Genomic DNA, 22,659 nt, shown 5'->3' with positions numbered 1-22,659 from the left:
GGGCCTGGGAGCATGGAGTCGCTAAGAGCAGTCAATACAGTTGTGGTGTGTTGGGGAGGGTGTGGTTGCAATAACCAAGGTTAGAGAGTAGATGGGCCTGATGATGGAGGGCTGTGTTTAGTTCAAGTTAGGAAATACCATTCTGGCTATGTTAAGGAAAAGACATTGGGGGGAAGCAAAATTGGATTTGGGAAGCCCCTTTGGAGGCTGCTACTGATATCTAAGCTCCTCGAGTTGCTTATCATAAGTTGGATGAATGTTTGGGGCATGAGAGATGATTATGGATTGGTTTAATGTCTGGGTGGTGGGGATTGGAGAAGTGGAGGATTTTGGAGGATGAAGCTGAATGGTATTCATGTGAGAATTGTATTCATGTGACATGTGACATGTGACATGGTTTGGATATGCAATGTTCCCAAAAGTCTCATGTTGAAACGTGGTCCCACAAAGCAAGGTTCAGAGGTAGAGCTTTTTGGCAATGATTGGACCTTGAGGGTGCTGATCTCCCACTGTACTTTCAGGTTGGGGAGATGAGCGTTCTTTCTTTGCTACACCCTTCTGCCATAATGTTTCTGCCTTGGAGCCAGCTGACCATAGACTGAATCCTCTAAAATCATGAGTGAAAATACATCTTTCCTACTCTAGGCTGTTCTGGTCAGGTATTTTGGTCACAGGGACAAAAGGTTGACTGACACACAGGGATCATATCAAGGATGATTCTCAGGATTCTAGCCTGAGCAGCAGCAGGTGGTGGGTGCTGGTGCTATTTCCTGTGACAGAGAGTATAAGAGGACAGGTTAGGGGAGTGGAAAGCTGATACACAAGCTTCAGGGTCAAGGTCATGGCTAGATAAGGCGAACAAGCACAGAAGGAGAAACACTGAAGGACTTCTTCACTCTCAGGATCCCATAAGTACAGGGCCAACACATGAAAGTGAGTGGCTCCTAAAATTTTTCATCCTAGGCACAGTACTTACCTCACTCTAGTCTTCGTTCTGTCTGGGGCAAAGGGCAGATCGCACAGGGGATGGAGTGGACATTTGTCATTGTTTGGTTTCCCAGTATTTATTTCTACTTCCTAATGAACTCAACTTCGTTTTGGGAAATTAGCTTACTCCATTGTATGTTGGGGTGGGACACTGTGTGGGAAATAGGTGCCTGCCTCTCACAATGGAAACCTGAAAGAACCCTGGAAGAACACACTCTGGACATTACAGCTTGAGCCTAGAGTCCATTGTTATACTTAGTGTAAATCCTTATCTAGTGGCTCTTGCTGAACCATTCAGCAAGACATTCAAAGAAAACGAGCAGCTGTAGGCTGTTCAAGTTTACTGGCCTTCCTACTGTCTCTGGTTTCCTATTTGGCTAAAATGTTAATTGAAAAAAATATCACTGCTTGCTAAGAAAGTTTGTAGGAGGATTTGAGATCTGTACCTACTGTAGCAAATGTTGTTACCACCTTAAATCCATTTTCAGGCTGGGGTTAGGGTAGGTGGGTTAAGGGAGTGAAGGCCAAATAGAGAAGGGGTGCATGTAAAGGTTTAGGGTAAGGTAGACACCACTGGAGGCAGACCAGAGACAGTGAAAGCAATCTGATTCTTGGTGACAGTATAAGAAACTAAACTGAAGTCTAAACTGAAATGAATTGTATTAGTAAGTGAGAGGTCAGGCTGCTATAACAAAGACTCTTTAATAAGAGGACTTAAGTAAAATAGATGCTGATATCTTTTTCACATATTATTCCAGAAGTCTGCCATCTGCAACATGTGGCTTCCATTTCTAGGTTCAAAGTGATCATTCCAGTAAATCCATTTCTCAGCCAAAGAGAATGTTTAAAGTCAGCTTTTTCATCACTGTGACCCAGAGATCTGAGAGGAACAATGCAGAGAAAGAAAAGTTTATTTTGGCTCAAAGTTTGGCTCAGTCCATGGTCAGCCGAATCCATACCTCTGGGCCTGAGGTGACACAGAACATCATGGAGGGAGGGCTGGGTAGACGGAAGCAGCAGCAGCTCAGGACATGATGTCCAGGAAGGGGGGGGGGAGAGAGAGAGAGAGAGAGAGAGAGAACGCTCTGCTCACAAGGGACAAAATGAAAAACTCCAATGACCCATTTTCTCCAACCACACCCTACCTACCTACAGTTACCACCCAGTTATTCATATAAATGGATTAATCCACAGATTAGGTTAAGACTTTTATAATCTACAATTTCACCTCTAAACTTTCTTTCATGAGCTTTTAGGGGACACCTCATATTTAAACCATAAAAGGGAAGAACAGAAAAAGATAGGAGCAGTCATGGTGGCACATGCCTGTAATCCCAGAAGCTTGGGAGGCTGAGGCAGGAGGTTACTGGATTCAAAGCCAGCCTTGGCAACTTAGCAAGGACCTAAGTAACTCAGTGAGACCGTGTCTCTAAATAAAATACAAAAAAGGGAAAAATGGTGAGGGATGTGGCTTAGTGGTTGAGTGTTCCTTGTTTAATCTCTGGACTGCCGCAGTCTGGCTGGGCACAAATCACGAGCCACTCAAGCAGGAACAAACTTTATTTCTGAACTCCACCAGCACACTCCACACATGCTCCCCAGGAACTCTCCTGAATGCCACCCACGCGGCTCCTCCAGCAACCACCAACCGGAAATCCCTCCTCCGGCACTTCCCCAACCAATGCGCACTCTCCAGGAATCCCCACGAGAACTCCAAAGTAGTGGGCCAAGGCAGACAGTAAAGGTCTAATATACAATTGAATCAATCCAGCATCATCTTAATGGCTCTCCTCTCAACCAATACTATTGGCAAAATGCCAGGGGCCATTCGGACTCGGCTGTGGCTCTCAACACTGGACCAAAAAAAAAAAAAAAAAGAGAGAGAGAGAGAGAGAGAAAGAAAAGAAAGAAAGATAGGGATGACAATCACCTTGTTGTTGTTCCTCCTCCTCCTCCTCCTTTTTCTACTACTACTACTAGAAGAAATGATCTGAGAATTGTATTCATCTCCATCATTTACATTTCACTGCATGCCACACCAGATGTAAGGGACGCTGGGAAATGTAGTCTCTGGAGTGTGCATGGAGAAGATGAGCACCAGCTTAGAGTCTCTTGGAGACAAATGTATTTCTAAAGACCATAAATGGAAAATAGATTTTAAGGGTATTGATAAATTTTCACTAAGCCAATATATTCCCCTCAAGCCAAGTTGAGTCGGAATGTCTGTTCTTTGCAAGACAAAGTCACCTACTATTAGACAGGATTTGTATCCAAGCCTTTGCTCTTCCCATGTTTCTTTTCTATGATCTATATGAGACAGTCCAATGCTGCACTTGTTTTAATGCAATCGAATTTGATTAGTTAAGGAGGGAAATACCCTGGTGGTGACACTGTGTGCCAGTCACATGTATCTTATATCTTTTAATCTACAAAATAAATTTCACAGTTGTTAATGTTTTTGAATTCTTTCCCTTTTAGGTGAGGACAATGAGTTTGAAGAGTTTTACACGAGGAGGTGTAACAACTGATAGAGCTGTGATTCAAACCTTGTCTGATTTTAAGGTCCCTGTTTTTGTTCTTCTGTCATCATTGTCTCACTGTGATATGGAGGTGCATGACGGTGTAAGAATTAAGGGTGCCTTGGGAGATCACAAAGGATGGGCAGTGGAGAGGGTGGGTGACGGAGCAAGCACAGGTGATAATGAGATCATATGTGCATGTGTGTGTGTGTGTGTGTGTGTGTGAGTTTGTGTGTGTCTGTGTGCACATGCTTATCTAAAGACAGCAGGCTGGTAGGGAAATGGGTGCTGAAGAGACTGGCAAGAGATGAGCCAAACAACCCCACTATCCCCCACCCGCTCTGCTGACTGCTCACTGGCAGGTACCTGTTTGTTGACTGGGTGTTTATTTGCACATGGAGGCCTGCAGAGGCCCGCAGACCCGCAGCCTTCCTTGATCTGACAAGCTTTGGGAGGCTGGTTGAAACACGGCTTAGGCTTTAGTGTGAAAAGTCACCTAGTCCAAGTGACTGGGAGGGCCTCAGGGAGGCTACTGGGGAAGCAGAGGCGGGACAGGCGCTTGGCCAGCAAGTTGGATTTCCAGGAAGGAAGGGCCGCCCTCCACCACAGGGCTGCAGTAAAGCTGCCTTGATATCTCCTTCCAGAGAAGGTCCTCTCACAAGAATTCTATTGTCTGACCCTCAGGAACGAGAGGAAACTTGTTCCTTAAGGGGCACAATGAGGACACCCTAGCCAAGGACGCAGGGTGGAAGTGGGAGTCCTTGAGTTCTCTAAGAACCTGTGCAGAGGCCGTTGGGAAGTGTTAGGCGAGCAGCCGTGCAGGAAGGGCTCCTGCAGGAGGTGCCAGGCTGGGAACAGGGGAAAGAGAGGGACAGGGGAGCAGCTTTCCAGGAAGGGCTCCTGCAGGAGCAGCCAGGCTGGAAAGGGAAAGAGAGGGACTCGGTCATCTTTCTGACTCTGCCCAGTCTGGTCTCTCTGGGGCCACGGGCACCCAGCCTTGCTTCTGTGCATCAAAGGGTGCGTTCTTCTAAGCCAGGCAGAGCTACTCACCCTTCCTAGAGCAATCCCCACTGTCACTGTTCCAGGTCTGGTGCTTTTCTTTGACCCCATCTGTGCTTATATTTCAGAGGCCTGATCCAATGTCACTTCTTCTGTGGAATTTAACTATGTCTACTTTCTATTAATTTTTACCCACATATCATGTTTATAGTTCACCAGTAAAATACATTCTGGCAAATAAAGAATCCTGATGTGCTTTAATACTGTTATTTGTGATCAAGAGTATACATTAAATAATTAAATAAGCATCACATGATGTATGTTTTTGGACAGAATTCACAAGATATTCGGTTGAAACTTGTTTTTTATTTCGTTTATTTACTTTGTTTTAGGGAGTGTGGTTCCTGTACCCGTACCTGCATTTGTGTGCTGTGGTAGAGGACGGGCTTGTCACTCCTTTCTGACTGCACCCTTCAGATATATCCCCATCTCTCAGACACGGTTTTGCGAGCAGGGGCTGCTCAGGCTTCTTCTTGCTGGAAAACACTATGGCCCAGACCTGAAATATTTAAACCCTAACCTCTCAGGAACATTTGTCTTTTGAAGGTTTCACTTAAGTAAAGGTGAGAAATCTTAGGGGTGGACTTCCCTACAAAATGAAATAGAGGAGTTCTAAAGACTTACAGAACTTTCTCCAGAGTGACAAGGGCAAAGGGCCCAGCTTCTGTTGCTGCCACCATCCCACTTGGTCTGAGTGTGCCCACCCCTCATTACACTTCATCAAGGAAAAGAGACGGAGGACACTGAAACACATATTGCTAAGTGAAGGAAGCCGGTCTGAAAGGCTACACACTGCCTGAATTCAACTGCTTGACATCCTGGCAGAGGTGAACCAACACAACAGCCACAAGACCAGCGGTGGCCTGGGGTCAAGTGCGGGAGGGCAGACAGCAGAGCGCAGAGAATCTCTAGAGTAGTAAAACTAGTCTATGTGATACTGTAATGGCTCACAGAGGACACACTTTTGCTAAAACCGTAGAATGTACAGTAAGAGGGAACCCCTAATGTAAATATACTTTAGTTCGTACGTCAATATTGGTTCATAATTGTAACAAATGTACCACATTAATGCAACATGCTAATATTAAGGGAAGTTATATATGGAGGGAAGGAGGTCTGTGGAAACTCCTTGTAGTTTTTACTAATTTCTTCAGTAGAACTTTAAACTCCTCAAATAATAAAATCTATTTATAGAAAATTAGCCACACATTTCCTTAATTATAGCTAACATTTATATAGCACTTACCACATTCCAGATATGGTTCTAAAGCACTTTGTACATATTAACTCATTTTAAAAATTTTCACATTGGGCTTGTGAGCTAAGTACTACTGACACTCTCATATTATGGATGAAGAAATGGAGCACAGTGAGATTGTTTGTCCAGGGTCACACAGTGAGTGACAGGCAGGGCCTGATTTGATCCTAGACTGTTTGCACCATGCTATACAGCATTCATCTGTTCTGTCCTATATCGTACACTGTGGTAGTCAGCTTTCTGTCACTACAACAAAGACCCGAGACAACTTAGAAGGGGAAAAGGTTTACCTTGGTACATATTTTTGAAGAGTTCTCATCCGTGATCAGTTGGTTCGGTTTCTTTGGGCCTGTGGCAAGGCAGCAGCCATGGCAGGAGAACATGGCAGAGCCAAACCACTCACTGCACAGCCAGAAAAGTCTTTCCCTTATTGACCTAAAGACCCCCCATAATACCCCATCTCTCAGGAGTTTTCCCTGACGGCCAGTAGCATGCCTTGGGGACCAAGCCTTTAGTGTACAGGCCTTTGAGGGACATTCAGGATGTGAGCCATAATATGTACCAATGTGTGCTATCCAGTGCTGGGGTTTCTCTTTCTGGAAACCTTTCAGACCTGTTATCAGCTGGGAAAGGTGACCTTCCTCTGTGCTGTCACAACACCAGGCCTTCACTTCTACTGATGCACAACATATAACAGGTTTGTTGAATGTGTGTTAAGTGATTGTCAAAGAAGTATTCCGCACATGTTTTGTTGAATCCCAGAGGAGCTGGGAATGTCACTGACCTGCCAAATCACAGCTGTCCACAAAAGGCTGCAGGTGAGTGAATGTGCTGTGACGTGCTCTGGGTGCGCTTGTGCCAGCTCTGGGTCCCTGCTGCTTCCTCTTCTAATGTCTGCAGACCTCCTCTCTGACCACCTCATCTACATCATTGCTTGGTCTCAATGCCAAGACTTCTGCTGGTTTCTCATTCTTAGGAATAAAGGGAATGTTGGCCAAACCCCTACCCTTCAATGCTGCTTTTGCCCTTCATGTTTTCTCAAAGCTTCATCTGAAGAAATGCTCATTTGGAGATGGAGTTTAATCCAAACCAGAGATAAGAAATCATTTAGAAAAACAGAGAGTCACTTACGATACCCCAATCTCTGGAAGGTGACTTCCCCAGCTGGAGAGGACAAAGAAAGCAATGGGGGTAGTTCAGCCTCTCTTTGCCCCTTCCCAGGGCTTTATGCTGTGGTTCCAATTAAAGGCCACCTGCAATACTTCTTTCATTCACTATAGTCAGATGGTGGTGGTATGGTTGAGTTTGGCCTGAATTTCCCGCTATGATAAGGGGGCCTCTTGGGAAATTAGGCCTCACCTGGGACTCTGAGAGCTGGGTTGTGGTTAGGAATATCATAGGAAAACAGGTAGCAAAGTTTGAAGCTGAAGGAAGTCTGCAAATGGCCCAGTGTGGAAGGTAGTCAGGGATGTGATGGGTGGCCTCCCCCATGTCCTGGCTCAGCCCAGCACATTTCTCCTTTCTCACTTCCTAATCTCTTTGGCACAGTTACAGTGAGCTCCCTTTCTTTCCCTTGTGCCTTTCTTATTCTCTGTCTCCGTCTAATTCTTCACCTTCTCTCCAGTCTCAGGTGTAGTGCCAGTGGCCCCACAGATCTGCTCCAAGTTCCTCTTGCAGGTTAGAATACTGGCTCTGAGTCGTCACGGGGACCTGGCCTTCCCCCAGCAAAGCCCTCTTTCCTCGTAGCAGTGATGAATGAAGTCCCAGTTTGACACGCTTGTTGGCCTCTATGCGGTGCAAGGGGTGCGAAGGGCTCTACCTTCTTTGCTTTTTCGTCCCTCACTGGGGTGCTGGGAACAGGAGAAGCTCTTATTTAATGTCGGTTGAGTAAATGAATGAACACTACAGCTCCACTGGAAAGAGAGTGGGAGAAGAGATGGGTGCTCACGCAAGTCCTGGGCCAGAAACCAACACCAACAGGGCAGCCGCAATAGCCTGGGCGTTCGTCACATTCTGTGTGTGCAATAAAGGAAAGAAAAAGGATTTCCCTGTGCTTGGAACTGAACCCCTCAAAAAATTAAGTAAGCTTTCAGAGGAGCAAAGCACCTTTCCCCCCAAGAATAATAATGGCCCCGGGCTAATATATTTTGAGTGAGCTTTGGGTCATAGATAAAAAATGAAAGTTTTGCCCCCTCCAAAGCACTTCCTTGAGGATGTACTGAATCACAGTGAATGGCCAATTGAGCTGCCAGCGGGCCCATTAGAAAGCGGGTTGTCAGAGACTCGTATTACGTAGGATTAATATTAGGCATCTCTGTCTCAGCCCAGTGAAAGGCCTCAAGTGTCCTTGGAATTTCAGCGACCTTTCCCCATCAATGACGACATTGTTCTCCTGCCCGATGGCTTAATTCGAAGGAAATGCCCCACACTTCTCATCATCACTGCCCACCACATCTGGGATGGGGTCTGAGGGCCTGGAACACTGAGCCTCAGGCCCCACACTGTTACCTTTCCCTTGAACAAACCTCCCAGGCTGCAGGAGCTCCGGATTGTTGTTTCCTGAATCTTTCTACAATCTTTTCAATGGTCTTAGCTGAGAATTAGGAGGCAATTGCACAGGTTCTAGGAGCCTAGCAGGTCTTAAACCTGTCATCAGCCGAGCTCCTCCGATCCAATAGGGAGGGTGAAGCTGCTGATCTAAAACCACCTAGAACTCAGGCTATGAGAGCAGGACCTGACGCCCAGACACGCCATTTTTATTTAGGGAAAGCACAATGGCTCAAATGGGCTGTTGACATCTGTTTCTAAATCTTCTCCGTGACCTTAAGAGCTGGCTATTTTTCTGCCTCCGTTTCTCAGATGAGGGGCTGTGGCTCAGGGCACACGGCAATTAAATGGATTGCTAGAATTCAAATGCAGGCCTGCCTGACTTCAAACACAGGGTTGGGTGGTGATGGTATCTGCTGGAGACCGAGGTGATTTACACAGTGCTCTGGGGGGTTTATTCCGTTTACAGGTCTTTCTCATGATAACCTTGTGATGTAGAAACTGAAGCCCTGGGCAGACTGAATGTTTTTCTGGTGCAGTGCAGTAACATGAGGCCTGTTTCTCTGGCAGTTTGGTCTTCCAGGTAAAGAAGATGAGGGATGGGGTGGTGCAGAAGGAAGGGTCTGAAGGTTGGGGAAGGACGTTCTGCATTGGGAGGGGAAGGAGGTAAAGCCAGTCTGTGAGAGCAGGGTGAGTCTCATCCAAGGTAAGCGGCACCCAGAATGTGTCCTCTGAAAAGAGGTGTGAATGCCAGCAGGCAGCTGAGGGGCAGAAAGGTGACGCTCCTGGAGGCTCCAAGGAGGCCTAACAAAGGTTCTTTACCTGACAAGCTCCTGAACCTTTGCCTTTTAAACCCAGTTTCATCAAGAATCCTGTTAAGTCAGTCGAACGAGGACCCCCCCACCCCATCTTCAATACCTGATCACCTTTAATACCTGCTCGGGTTTCGCCTTCCCCATCCTCCAGGTGGTGCAAATCAGCCTGGCCTGTCTGCATCAAGGTCAGTTCAGCTAGACTCCCCTTTAATGCTGTCATTTTTTCTTAGGAATTTTTCCTCCACCGACTCTCACTCTGCTCCTTGGCTGGCAACTCCTCCTGCCCTTGCTGTTTTCTTAATTGAGTCCAATCTTCCTCCACTGCCAACTCCCATTGTAGTAGCCCCTGTACCCTGGGCAATGAAGTGTCATTGGACATACTTCCTTTCACAGGCCCTAGAGCAGAGCTGTGAGGGTGGGTTGCTGGGAGCTGGGGTCTTAGGGTCGGGTAGTGGACATCAAGACTCTCAGACGAGGAGCCATTGGGAATGGTGACAAGGGCCCTGTGGGGTCATGAACTGGGCAGCTGCAGAAATGTTAGCAGTGGCTCTGTCATTGAGGAAAAAGGCCAATCAGGACAAAGCCAGGGACTCCTGGGTCTTCCCCTGTGTTCTGGAAGTCATGGGGCCTAGGACTTGGGTGGATGTAAATGTCCATGGACTACCATTTGGAAGAGCCAAATGTCAGCTTTCTCCAGAGATCTATTTCCAAGAGGGAGAAAATGTTAACATCTTTACATCAAGGCTGAATTTGCTCGTGTGACATCAACCTGGCCTGCACGTGTAGCCAGGAAGCTCAGAAGTGGTCCATGGCGCCTGCCACTGTGATTTTCTGTGGATTGGGTGGAAGGTAATGGCAGAGCTGGTCTATGAGTGCGTTTTCATTTTTATCCAGGCACTGACTTTGCTCAATCAGCCCCCGCTTCCTGCTGCACAGATCTGGGCTGTAATAGAGCTGGTCTTATTTTATTTTTTATTAAGTTCATGAACTTTAGAGGAAGGAACCTGGAAAAAATGGTCTCATTACCTCAGGAATGAAGGCTCATGCTTCTTTTAATGCCAGACGTTGGCGTGGCCTTGCTTGTTATAGCCACAAATAATCTGGGGTGGAAAATTGCAGCACGGTGGCAAGGCACAAACAGGATGGTTGCTTGGGGTGAAGCAGGTTGGGTGGGGGAGTGGAGGTCAATGAGGGGTCAACCCCAAATGAAGGCTCCTGAGTCCAGGCTTGCAGACCTCAACCATGGCTAGCCATGTATATAGATTGATTCTGGGAGGACAGAGTCTACCCAAGATCTTCCCAGAAGCCAGAAAGATGGGAGGAGTTTGGATTCCGAAGGATTTGGTTCAAATTCCAACTTGGCTACTTATTATAAACTGCATAATTGTCGACACGTTTTCCAAACCTCTTGCATCTCAGTTTCCATATCTGTACTAGGTAGAAAAATCTTTGCTTTTCAGATTGTTGAGGGGATCAAATGACAATGTAGGAAAGGTATCTGGGGGCAGGGTCTATAAAGGAAAATGTGCTACAAGACACATTCTCTAATGAGCTATTCCCCATGCATAATCCAGGGTGGCCATTCACACAGTTTAATCGTTAGTGGACCGAGAGGCAGGACACAGCAGTGGAATTCACCTCCCTGCAGAGGCTTGTGGATGGAGGGCAGGTTTACAGGACCCAAGCTAGCCCAACAATTGCCAAACTTTTAGAAGATGAGAAAAATCCCAGGGTCCCTTGTTAAATAATATAAATTTCAGGATTTGTCTCAGACCCACTGAGTTGAAATTCCCAGGGGCCCAGAAACTTGTGTATTTCAACAAAGGACCCAGACAATCCTTACCATCAAGTAATTTGGAGTAATATTGATGAATCACTGCTGTACTATTGGGTTATCTGAGATAACAAGCTGGCTTATCACTCTATATAAGTAAAGTAAAAAGGTGATTTCTAAGACCCAGATTTAATTGAATGATATTTGGGGAAAGGTGCAGCATGCTTTCAGGAGAAAAGTATTCTTCCATTCTGTCTGCCTTTGCCCCTGCTGTCCCTCTGTTTGAAATACTCTCCCTAGCTGTCTCTTTGGCTAATCTTGCTCCTTCAAGAGTCAGTTCAGGACTCACTTGCTCAGCAAATCCTTCATGACTGCCTCAGATCAGATCAGGTGCCTCTTCCTCCCTGTTTCCTTTGTGACACATCCATTATAAGGTGGACTATACCGTGTTTTGATTTTGTTTATGTGTTTCTTTCCATCCTGGTTTATGTGCACGGGGTTCAAAAAAGAGTTGCTGTGGCCAGATTGGAGTCTGTCTCTGGAAGACACGAGTAGTAGACAAAACACACCGAGTAAGAAGATAAGAAGTCGGAGGATGAATGTGAGTTGTCTAGTAGGAGATTTGCAGGGAACGGCAGGTGTAAAGTGGAGAAGTCATACAAAGACACGTTTTCTTCTTGCCTTGAACCATTTTTAGTGAGAAAATCATTTTGCAATGTCTTCTGGGGTCTTCAGTTTTTTTCAGCAAGCACTAATTGGTGTTTTCTCATTAGACTGCATGAAGAAAAGGAACTATTCTAACTCTGAACATAACATACACCATTCCATTGAACGGAGCCTGGGTTAGTTCTCACTGATTTATGTATCACACACACCACGTGTTTTTGCAAAGTGTCCTACGATCATGTATGAAGGGCTCTGGCTTCAAATATACCTAAAATCATGTCTCTTTCACTGACTGGTGGGTGGCCTTGAGCAAGTTACTTAATATTTAGGTTTTCCACCTGCAAAGTAGAAAATTAACTGACTTTTTCTTTGTTTCTTCTCTTTCAAAGCTGAACAGAGAAAATTTAAAATAAACACAATAAAGATTTAAAAATAATTTCGATTGAATGGAACTTTGGGCTATCTACTATTTAGGTGAACTTAAAGGGATAAATGTCAAGTCTAGAATTCACATATATAATGGAAATACTGTCTCAAGAATTATTTTGACAGAAGATCATATCAGAAGCCCAGGGGAAAATGTTTGAAATCAAGTTCAGTCAGCTCCACTGGGGTATTGGGAGACTAAAAATGTGCTTTTTACTTTGATATCAAAACTAAGCAATAATTGCAGTGCTCTGTAATACTATGTTGTATTAGTCAGCTTTTCATCACTATAATAAAACACCTGAGATTTTAACTTATAAAGAGAAAAGATTTCTTTTCTTTTTCTTTTTTGGCTAATAGTTTTGGAAGTTCCAGTCCATGGTTGAATGGCCCCATTATTTTGGGCCTGTAGTAAGGCAGCATACTGTGGTGGGGGCACATGGTATAAGTAAACCTGGTCACCTCAGCAGCTAGGAAGCAAAAGGGAATGAGGAAGTGGCTAGGATTCTCTGACTCCTTTTGAGGATGTACCCCCAATGAAATAAGTGTGTCCCACTAAGCTCCATCTCTTAAAGGTTTCATCACTTCCCAATAACACCATGCTTGGGACCAGTTCTTTAATACACAGACCTTTGGGGGTTATTTATCCCAATCATTGCACACATGTTATCAGAGAAAATGGAACCAGGAACCCTCATGCACTGCTGTGGGAACACAGGTTTGTATGGTCATTCAGAGGAACAATGTGGTAATTACTTAGGGAAATTAAGTTTTTGTATATCCATGATCTGGCAGTTTTACCCCTGGTTTGTGAGAAATTTTAAAAATTGGTTCCTCATTCCTACACACTAGGGGATAAAAAAAATATATTTTCCAAATGCCCTTATTGTTGAGGTTCCATCTGTGACCTAGCTTCCTCTAAGCACATATAAGCATGTGCTATTTGGAAGGTAGAGGCAACTATCATGAGGCAGAGATTTTGCTTCTGCTGTTTTTGCTGGTGGGCATGATCACAAAGACTTAAAATGCTCTATTTTATTTTTTCAAACTATATAGCAAATGTCCTAGTATCTGGCTCTAGCATGGTGAGGATCAACAACCTGGACCCTGAGCATCTCTTTTGCTAGCTGTGGTTGCAGGAGAGGTGATAATGCTTTCCAGGTCCCCTTGCCCCCTGATGGTGACAGAGACCATTTACTCTTCGGGGCTGTGCAATTTTAGGAGTTGTTCTTGGAAGTTCAGACTATATCCTATTTTCTTCCAACCATTTAAAAATAACAAATTCCCTTCATTAGGCACATTTTTTGGCTAAATGAGCTAAAGGAAATTTTGACAACTTCAAGTGATCCAAGAGAATTTTCATAAGAGGGAAATGAATGAGGACCTTCATAACAACATTATATGGAGTAGTTGGAGGTTAGAAATCACCTTTTGCCTTCATTGAGAGGCTGGATTTATAAAATGAAGATGATGTAAGTTCAGGAATACTGTACAGTGTTTAGAAGTAAGGAACAAGAGTGTTTACATGGTGACAAAGATCGTTCTAATAGCATTTAATTAAAAAAAGGGGGTTAGGTAAAGTTTAAAACATAATTTCATTTACAAAAATAAACGTATAAAAAGCAACTACCGATAAACAATGACATAAATCCCCATTTAATATTTTCCACATCAGAATGTGTGCTTACTTGGGGGAGTGAAATAAAAGTAGAGAATGAAAAAGCAAGGAACTAGTAAACAAGGGGGTCTTGCACATAGTGACCCAGGAATAAAGAAGAATAATTTACAAAAATCTTTGCACTTGAATGGGTATAGCTGGGAAAACCAATGTCATGCATCACAAGAGAAAACACTTCTAAATACTTCTTCTACCACATCCATAACACAGCATGTATTTTTCTATGCCAGACAATGAAGGTTATTGGGAAAATAAAACCTGTCTATGAGGAGAGAGAATAGTGTGAAAAGAGAGTCATGCAATGAATAACAGAAGCAATGTTTGAAGACCTTGGGGATATTCAGACCAGAGAAAGACAGAGTGGGGGATAGGGTTACCAGCCATCTTGATTTGCCTAGAAATTCCGCAGTTTTCTTTCTTTCTTTTTTATTTTATTTTATTTTTTGGTACTAGGGATTGAACCCAGGGACACTTAACCACTGAAATACATCCCCAGCCCTTTTTATTTTTCATTTTGAGACAGGGTCTTGCTAAGGGTCTCACTAAGTTGCTGAGGTTGGCTTTGAACTCAAAATCCTCCTGCCTTAGCCTCTTGAGCTGCTGGGATTACAGGCATGTGACACCGCACCTAGTGGAAGTTCCCCAGTTTTAGCACTCTATCCCAGGAAACCCCAGAGTCCTGGGCAGCTGGTATGGTTGGTTAACAGGGAGACATAATTACCAGCTTCAAATAGTTGAAGAGATTTCATAGAGAAAGAAAGACTCTATGCATTTCCGAAGATGGATTTTAGACCATGGGAAGAACCAAGTTAGAGGGAGGCACATTTAGTTTTAACACATGGAGAACTTTCTAATAACCAGATGGGAACCAATGAGGATACTGCTGATCACTGCCATTTATTGAGCTCCTTCTGGGTACATAATTTCACTGAACTTTCACCATACTGCATTTAGTTTATGAGGAAACAAAATAACTTTCCTACAGTCAGCAATTGGGGGTTAGAACATAGGGATGTTTGAATCTTAAAAACCCAAACTCTTAACCATGTTTTGAGAAAATCTTAAGGATTCTTTCAACTACAAAATGGTTACATTAAGAGCCACCTTGTATGTTACAGACTAGCAGCACTTAAACATTTAGAGGTGAGAAATTTCCATGGAAGCTGGACTTGTCGGGGACTAAATGTGACTAGATGTCAAAAAGCCTTGATTCTCATAAAAGTTTGGCAGCCAACACATTCCTGAGAGTCAGTCTCTGGCTGGAGTCCTCAATGACACTCGATTAGCAAAGAATTCTGAAGAGCTTTACCATGTGCCAACTACAGTAGCCCATGTAGACTCTCCTATTGCGGAGCCTTAAGAAGAAGGTATGGTTTTTGTCTCTGAAGACAGGGTGGATAACCAGGATAACTACTAATACTGGGTTAAATAATAATCATGAAGTAGGAGTTCAGTTTTTGTTTACACCACATGTGTTAAGCATCATGCAGAGTGCTTTATATACATTCTGAGTCTATCACAGGGATATGATAGTTACTCAATAAATACTTGATGAACAAATAAATTTCATGAAATTATCTATTGTGTGACCATACCTGGAGACTACACAGCTCTACATGGCAGGTCATATTATGCATATTGAATAGATGAGGACGTGCTCAATAAGGAATTCTTTTTTTTATTGGTTGTTCAAAACATTACAAAGCTCTTGACATATTATATTTCATACATTAGATTCAAGTGGGTTATGAACTCCCATTTTTACCCCAAATAGAGATTGCAGAATCACATCGGTTACACATCCACATTTTTACATAATGCCATATTAGTAACTGTTGTATTCTGCTACCTTTCCTATCCTCTACTATCCCCCCTCCCCTCCCCTCCCATCTTCTCTCTCTACCCCATCGACTGTAATTCATTTCTCTCCTTGTTTTTTTCCCATTCCCCTCACAACCTCTTATATGTAATTTTGTATAACAATGAGGGTCTCCTTCCATTTCCATGCAATTTCCCTTTTCTCTCCCTTTCCCTCCCACCTCATGTCTCTGTTTAATGTTAATCTTTTCCTCCTGATCTTCCTCCCTGCTCTGTTCTTAGTTGCTCTCATTATATCAAAGAAGACATTTGGCATTTGTTTTTAAGGGATTGGCTAGCTTCACTTAGCATAATCTGCTCTAGCGCCATCCATTTCCCTGCAAATTCCATGATTTTGTCATTTTTTAGTGCTGTGTAATACTCCATGGTGTATAAATGCCACATTTTTTTTTATCCATTCATCTATTGAAGGGCATCTGGGTTGGTTCCACAGTATAGCTGTTGTGAATTGTGCTGCTATGAACATCGATGTGGCAGTATCCCTGTAGTATGCTCTTTTAAGGTCTTCAGGGAATAGTCTGAGAAGGGCAATAGCTGGGTCAAATGGTGGTTCCATTCCCAGCTTTCCCAGGAATCTCCATACTGCTTTCCAAATTGGCCGCACCAATTTGCAGTCCCACCAGCAATGTACAAGAGTACCCTTTTCCCCACATCCTCGCCAGCACTTGTTGTTGTTTGACTTCAGAATGGCTGCCAATCTTATTGGAGTGAGATGGTGCGGATGACATGATTCTATACCTAGAAGACCCAAAAGGGTCTACAAAAAAACTACTAGAACTAATAAATGAATTCAGCAAAGTGGCAGGATATAAAATCAACACGCATTTCTGTATATCAGCGACAAAACTTCTGAAACGGAAATGAGGAAAAACACTCCATTCACAATATCCTCAAAAAAAAATAAAATACTTGGGAATCAACCTAACAAAAGAGGTGAAAGATTTATACAATGAAAACTACAAAACCCTAAAGAGAGAAATAGAAGAAGATCTTAGAGGATGGAAAAATATACCCTGTTCATGGATAGGCAGAACTAACATCATCAAAATGGCGATATTACCAAAAGTTCTCTATAGGTTTAATGCAATGCCAATCAAAATCCCAACGGCATTTCTTGTAGAAATGGATAAAGCAATCATGAAATTCATATGGAAAAATAAAATACCCAGAATAGCAAAAGCAACTCTAAGAAGGAAGTGTGAATCAGGCGGTATAGCGATACCAGATTTCAAACTATACTACAGAGCAATAGTAACAAAAACAGCATGGTACTGGTACCAAAACAGGCGGGTGGACCAATGGTACAGAATAGAGGACACAGAGACTAATCCACAAAGTTACAACTATTTTATATTTGATAAAGGGGCTAAAAGCATGCAATGGAGGAAGGATAGCATCTTCAACAAATGGTGTTGGGAAAACTGGAAATCCATATGCAACAAAATGAAACTGAATCCCCTTCTCTTGCCATGCACAAAAGTTAACTCAAAATGGATCAAGGAGCTTGATATCAAATCAGAGACTCTGCGTCTGATAGAAGAAAAAGTTGGCTCTGATCTACATATTGTGGGGTCGGGCTCCAAATTCCTTAATAGGACACCCATAACACAAGAGTTAATAACAAGAATCAACAAATGGGACTTACTTAAACTAAAAAGTTTTTTCTCAGCAAGAGAAACAATAAGAGAGGTAAATAGGGAGCCTACATCATGGGAACAAATTTTTACTCCTCACACTTCAGATAGAGCCCTAATATCCAGAGTATACAAAGAACTCAAAAAACTAGACAATAAGATAACAAATAACCCAATCAACAAATGGGCCAAGGACCTGAACAGACACTTCTCAGAGGAGGACATACAATCAATCAACAAGTATATGAAAAAATGCTCACCATCTCTAGCAGTCAGAGAAATGCAAATCAATAAGGAATTCTATTGCTACTGTCATATTCTATTTTTATCTACTACTATTGTAAAAATGGTAAAAGGGAGGATATGTGGATATACCTTCCTTTTAACAGACCTATTAAGCCAGGTTATATACATTATTTTGCTGTATAATTGGTAAAGAACATATTTCAAGTCTCTTGGGATTGAACCCAGGGCCTTGTGCATGCTAGGCAAGCACTCTACCACTGAGCTACACCCACAGTCCATTTTGCAATATTTTAACATTACTAATAATTATAATTCTTTGGGCTTCAATTCATGGCTCTTGCCAGTGGAGGTATTTTCAAATTTTTGTTCTTAATTTTCCCCTTTCATGTTATTTATTTATTTATTTATTGGGTAAAGAGAATTCAAACTTGATTCCATCATCTACCATGGTTTCAAAAATCTTATTCAATGATTAGGGTTACCTGAATTTCTTACTAACAACAAAGACTTCCAGTCTACCTCTGGAGATTCTGCTTTAGAATCTATTTATAAATCTATTTCTTTGTATTGTAAGTATTATTTACTATGCAATGACCTTCCCAAGGACAAGTACAGAGCAAGTACTCATTAGCTGCTTGTAGAATGAGTGAATGTATTGGATAAGCTCACCTTCTAAGTCTTTACCAAGGAATTTGTACAGTTGCTAGTGGAAAGGCCACAAAGTGATGGCAGTACTCTCCTTCCAGAATGATCTTGATCCATTCATTAAAACAGTTTATTAGGGCTGGGGATATAGCTCAGTTGGTAGAATGCCTGGCTTGCATGCACAAGGCCCTGGGTTTGATCCCCAGCACCACAAAACAAACGAACAAACAAACAGTTTATTATGCAGAAATGTCATCAACTATGAATCCATTAAATGGAATTATCTTCCTGCTAATGCTTTTTGGTCTTTCCCACACGGGCGTGATGCAAGATTCGTCAAATGCTTGAATGGGATAAAGAGTTTGGAAGTGTCTGTGATTTGAAAAACCACATATATCTCAAATCCTTCCAACTTGTGCTAGTAATCAGATATAAGTTAATCTGTTCATAGTTGCTTTTTGAAAAATCAACATGTTTATCTATCTCCTGTCTTGTGGCATTTTTCTAGTCCCCCAAGTTTTAGAGATTCCTAAAGCTATTGATTCATTCATTAAAACAGTTTATTAGGGCTGGGGATATATATCTGAAGTATATTTATTTACTGAGGAACTGAGGTTAACTCTGGTACTGCATTATTGAGTAACTTAGATCTGCTAGTTAAGCAGTCATTCACTGGTTCAGTTTCCTGCCTTGGCTGAGTAATTATAACATGGCAGGTTTTGTGCAAGATACTTGTGTTATGGCAATGAGTGAAATGTGGTTCTCACAGCTGAGGCAGAGATGACAAAATCACAGTTGTGTTATGAGGAAGGTAAGCTCAGGCGACTTATAGGGGAATAGAGAGGGGCCTTCTTCATTAGCTGAGTCAGAGAAACCCTCCTAAAGGAGCTGGCCCTTGAGCTGTGGCTTAATGGATAGGTGGGACTTGGTCAGGAGAGACTCGGAGAAGGGCGTTTTCTACAGATGCAGAGCATTTGCTTAGCATGGAAGCAGTCAAGGATCAAATGCACAACTGGGACCAGAATTGGTGGGATTCTTGACCTTTTCTTCCAAGGCACAATGCAGGATTTCTTAGGCAGCGTATCACTAAATGATCCTCTCCTGTCCCATTCTTTTTTTTTTTTTTAAAGAGAGAGAGAGAGAGAGAGAGAGAGAGAGAGAGAGAGAGAGAGAATTTTTTAATATTTATTTTTTAGTTTTTGGCAGACACAACGTCTTTGTTTGTATGTGGTGCTGAGGATCGAACCCGGGCTGCATGCATGCCAGGCGAGTGCACTACCGCTTGAGTAACATCCCCAGCCCCTGTCCCATTCTTGAACTCCTCTGATGGTGGGCAATTCTAGTCTCATGAGGCAACTCTTCATCACCAACAATATATTGGTGTGGAATGAGAAATTGTGTGGAGACAACATTGCCCCAACCAGTGATCTGGCTGACTCAAACAGAGTCCTACAGGGCTGATAAGAAAGAATGAGAGATTTTATAAAGTGGACTCTGAGGAAGCCCATATTCATTTCAATCTTATTATAAGCACATGTCTTGTAGAATCATACCAGTTAGTGTTGTGTGCTCTGTATCCACTCACAAAGCTGCCTGGAAAGCCAGGATTTATATTTATCCATGGTTGCACTGTCTGTAATCAAGAAGCTTTACTTTTGCCTCCCACAGCAGTTTTCATTTAAATAAAAATAAAATTGAAATCAAATGCTAAGTTTTGAGCTGCTGTATTTCTTAGCCATTTGCTAATCAGCCCTTCTCATTATTTAACCTCAGAAATCAGAGCCTCTCAAATTGATGGATATAGCCACATACATGCCATCCATTTGTCTATTGACTTTCCTTATTCCCTGGCTCCCTTGGGAAACTACCTCACATGATGGTTTAATATCTACGTAAGTGTTCCTCAAGGTGTGGATTCCAAACCATCCACAATCAGAACCACTTGAAACTTAAAAACTGAAGATTTCCCAGACCACACACAGACTTTCTCCATCAGAATTTCTGGAACAAATGCCTAGATATCAGCATTTTAAACAATCTCTGGTTGATTCCAATGAATATTCACCTGTTAGGTGCATTAATTCTGAGTACAATATATCAGTGCAGAGTAGGAGGTTCAAAGCTGAATAAGACACAGTCTGCTCCCTCCTGGTGAGTGGCAGATTAATATACTCATCCAAATGGATCATTGCAGGGATGGTGCATTAGATTAACAGTCATGATGTCATGACATGGTAGTGGGTGGTAGAACATTGTTCCTATTAGTAAAAAATTAAAGTTTGTAAATGATTTTTAGTAAAAACGTATTTTAGGTCTGTCTCAAGTTTTTCCTATACTACTAAAGAATTTTTATTATAAAACATTTCAAAAATATGTAATATGGTGCAATTATACTATAACAATAATACTATAACAAATATACTATAACAATAGTAATGATAGTTTAATATCAGTATATAACAGTCCAACATTATAATAAACTCCATATATACAGACCTGTATTTGTTCTCCTCACATCATCAACCCCTCCTCCCCCAAGTTATGCCCAAATGTTTGTTTTTCAAATCCCAGGTCTTATGTCATTTCATTAATTCATATTTTAGGATACATCTTTTAGGAGTATGGACCTTGTTTTAGCTAACCCTATAGGATTATCATCACACCTACTGTGGTAAATACTATAGCATTCACTAAAATGACTTAGTGTCAAATTCAGACTCCTCCAATCATTTCAACGATGTGCTGTTACTGTTGATTTGTTCAAATGAGGATCTGGATAAGATCCACATCGATTGCATTTGGTTATGATGTTTCTTAAGTATTTTGTAATCCAGAACAGCTTTACCTCTCTGCTCCTTTTTCCTGATAACCTCCATTTTAAATTCCATTTTCTAATTGAAAAAAAAAACAGGTTGTATAAAAATGATTACATTCTGGATTTGTCTGTTTTGCTTTTTTTGTAGTGTCATTTCATGGACTTCTCTATTCCTCCGATTAATACACCCCCTTTCTAGTTATTCAAATTAGAATTTAGTTCTAATATCTTGATTAAAGTCCAAAGTTTCATTCATATCATCAATGTTGTATGTTTCTTTCTTTTTCTTTTTCTTTTTCTTTTTCTTTTTTTTTCTTCTATTGGTACTGGGGATTGAATCCAGGGATGCTTAACCACTGAGTCACATCCCCAGCCCATTATATATATATATATATATATATATATATATATATTTTTTTTTTTTTTTTTTTTTGAGACGGATCTCACCAAACTGCCAAGGCTGGCTTTGAACTTGTGATTTTCCTTCCTCAGCCTCCTGAGCTGCTGGGATAAAAGGTGTGTACGAGTGTTGTAAATTTCATCTTTGCACAATAGTAGAGGGCACAGAAAATCTGTTCATTCTATTTTTAATGAAGTTAATTTGATCAGTGGTTTAGATGGTGACTGAAATCTGCATTCTAAAATTTCTCCTTAACATTTTTATGTAGTGGTTTCATCTATGGATAATTTTTTCTTGAGTCAAATATTTTACTAGGAGTTGAAAATCGGCACTTTTTCTAATTCTGTCATCTTTTACATTTATTGGCTAGAATTCTTCTGTAAGGAGCCATTATGCTCACAAGCTATGGATATCTGATTACCTTGAAACGTATTTAATTCAGGAAAAACAGAATAAATGCTTCTTTCCCTCTAATTGCCAATTTTCGCAGAGTTGGTGCCTAGTTAGAGTTAATGGGAACACTGAGAACATCGAGGCTATTTATTTCTTTTCCTATTGAGTATCATTATGAGTGCATGGGTTTTATATGCAGTATATTGCAGCCATCATGATTTTGGCCCTAAGTCTTTTTATCACACCCTTAGTAGACTTTGATAGCTTCCCCACTTCTGGTACTAGAAGTCCCTGGAGGTTTCTTATTTCAGAACTTAATCACCATCCATTTCCAGGAGGAGTCCCTGCTTCTTTTGTGGAATCTATTAGCCACATCTTGGGGGCTTAGCATGCTCACTGCCATGGAGTTGTGATTGAATTTAGGCCATTCTAGAAGGCAGAGATTAAAAGTACCTTTTTAAAAAAAATTGTATATTCAACGAATCATTTCAAATCCAAATGTAACTATATAGGGTTTAATTTAACTTTATTGAATTTACACTTGTGTCCCTTTATTCCTGAAGTGAAAATCTTGGTTCCTGAAAAAATTAGCACAAGTACTCATTTGCCATGCCCATAATGTATTCCTATTCTCTTTTAACTCTCAAGTTAATGCATTCCAACATAAAATTTCTTAAAGATGTGAACTGTCAGCTGGTATAAAGTTTGCTAATTTTGTTAGGTGTTTATTAAGTGGTGGGAATAATTCAAATGACTTAGGCTTAAGTGTTTAACTCATTTAAGTGTCACTGTGATGCTGTCGGATGGGTACTATTATTTCCATGACATAATTGCGGACACTGATCAACCTAAAGCAAAATAACTTGCTTGAGATCACACATGTAGCAAATGGTAGAAAGAACTTTAACAGGTTAGTGGG

The sequence above is a fragment of the Marmota monax genome, unplaced genomic scaffold (genome assembly GCF_021218885.2).
Source record: "Marmota monax isolate L192 unplaced genomic scaffold, Marmota_monax_Labrador192_F-V1.1 WCK01_AAM20220418_F8-fsc00023, whole genome shotgun sequence".
NCBI classification, from domain to species: Eukaryota; Metazoa; Chordata; class Mammalia; order Rodentia; family Sciuridae; genus Marmota; species Marmota monax.
This window is presented reverse-complemented; position numbering follows the sequence as displayed.